The sequence below is a fragment of the Grammomys surdaster genome, unplaced genomic scaffold (assembly GCF_004785775.1).
Source record: "Grammomys surdaster isolate TR1022 unplaced genomic scaffold, NIH_TR_1.0 126163, whole genome shotgun sequence".
Taxonomy (NCBI): domain Eukaryota; kingdom Metazoa; phylum Chordata; class Mammalia; order Rodentia; family Muridae; genus Grammomys; species Grammomys surdaster.
In genome coordinates, this window is record NW_021620970.1 from 614,950 (window position 1) to 617,421 (window position 2,472).

Genomic DNA, 2,472 nt, shown 5'->3' on the forward strand with positions numbered 1-2,472 from the left:
AGAGAGAGAGAGAGAGAGAGAGAGAGAGAGAGAGAGAGAGAGAGAGAATATATATATATGCTTAGCAAGTCATACAGCTTTTTGACAAGATTTAAAAGTCTTCATTCTATAAGTTAAGTCACATTTTAAAACATTCACCCATACGTCTGCAATTAGAAACCAATCTTTCATTTTCAGGCTAGATTATATGTTCAGCAGTTGTGAGGGGTTCCTGATAGTGTGGTTCCGAATGGCCTAGGCACCGGCAGAAAGCACTAGCGCTAAATATACCTCTGTGGGATCTAGGCAAAACGTCAAAAACATGGTGATGATCAAGATAAAAATAATCAACTCATTAGCCCCCTCTCCGTGGAAAAGAGGCAGACTCTAATAATGACTGTGTTTTGGCCAAACTGTATAACAGGGTTAATCCAAAGATCAGAAATTAGAAATAATCCAAAAATACAAAACTTTATGAGCATAGACATAGTACAAGTGGGAAATTCCATAATGTAAAAGTTAATTTGTTGCTCAAAATGATTGAAAGAGAAAAAAAAGTGAAAAGCTGCCTTTAGGTCAAGCATGCAAATAAACCTTTTTTTTAAATGAGAAAGAATGTACACACACACACATACACACACACACACGTGGGTGTGTGTGGGTGTAGTAACCATGGATTCATACAACCTATACGTATTTCTATCTGTACCTGTTATGATTTGAACCTTAAATATCTCCCCTTGAAAGTTCCCATATTGAGAGCTTGCTCCTGAGAAGATGCTATTGGAAACTAATGAAAAATTTAGGAGATGGGGTCAGCTTGCAGAAAGTAGGTCATTAGAGACATCTCCTTGAAGGGGATATTGGGACCCTGTCTTGGTCTTTCTCCCTTTGCTTCCTGGCCAAAATGAGATGAGCAGCATTCCTGTAGTGTATAGTTTTACGATATACTATCCTGCTAGGAGAATAAATGTAACTATGCCAAGGGATCATGGATGGTTATGAGCCAAAATAAACCACCTTCCTTTAAGTTGATTTCTCAAGAATTTCATTGGAGTATTAGATTTAATATGAGTTTATATTGAAGTTGTTGATTCTAATCCATTAGCATATGAATTACTCCAGTTTCTTCCCCATTCTTATCTGTAAATATTTAATCACTGCTGGGAAACCTAGCTCCCACTGCCCACCAACCATTTTCTTAACTTTCCAATTCTGTAACATTGGTAGAGAAGAATCAGTACTTGGCCTATTTTTGTTTCGTATTCTGTGACAAAAAAACAACCTGGAAGTCAATAGGTTGGTTTGTAGTACTAAATTTACTTGGTTGATCCATCATTTGGAGAAGCAAGGCAGGGATTCAAGCAGCTAGACACATCATATTACAGTCCAAAGGAAAGAAAGAAAACACACATCCTTACTTGTTTGCTTTCAGATAGCTTTCTCCTCTGTTCAGGGTTCCTTGCCTAGGGAGTGGTACCACTCATATTAGGCTGGAGCTTCATAAATCAATTGACAATTTTCTTAATCCCCTACAGACGTATCCATAGGCTAACCTGAATAATTCTTAATACCCTCTTCCCTGAAATTCTGAGTTGTATCAGGCTGAAAGTTACAACTAACCAGCATAGTAGTGTTAGCCTACATGTATGTGATATGTGGAAATACTGACATGCTGTTTCTGTTGACTTGGTTATACTAATTTCATTCATTTCTGGTGTTGCATCAGGACAGCACCTGTTTCTTTTCCCACGTCAGTGAGATTATTTCAAAGTCTGAAATACAAGTAGACTTTTTTCTCTATAATTTTGCATTTTGAAAATGTCACATTATATAGATTTAGATATCCTCTTCCATCTGGTTTCTTTAATTTAGCAATATGGATTTAAGATGTAGCTACATTTAAGGATTTAAAAGTTCAAGGTTAGCCTGGGACACTAAGTGAGATCCCATTTAAAAAGAGAAAAACACAAATCAAAGCAAACAAACAACACAAAGAAAAATGAAAAAGAAGAGAATATTAATGTTTTTCATGGCTTGATAACTCTGTTTTTTTTAAAAAAAATCAGTTGAATAATATCTCGTTATGACTGTGCCATGATTTGTTCAATTTCCCTAATACTATTCTATGAACATCTGTGTCCTCAAAAGACTCATATGCTCAGATTCTAACCCCAGGATATTGGGAGGTGGTACCTTTGAGAAGCCATGAAAACAGAGCCCTCAGGAATGAGATCAGTGTCCTTATAAAAGGAATTTCCAGAATATCCCTCACATCTTTGTTAACCATAAGTTACTAAAAAGACTACTGGATATGAATAGGAAGACTGCTTCTCGTCAGATAACATACATACCATCACTTTGAAATGGGATTGCCTAGTCTCTAGGACTGTGAGAAGTAAAATATTGTGATTTTTTTTAGCCACCCAGTTTATTTTATTTTGTTATAGAACCTACAATGTGTTAAGACATTGTGCTGGATAATTTTAAATG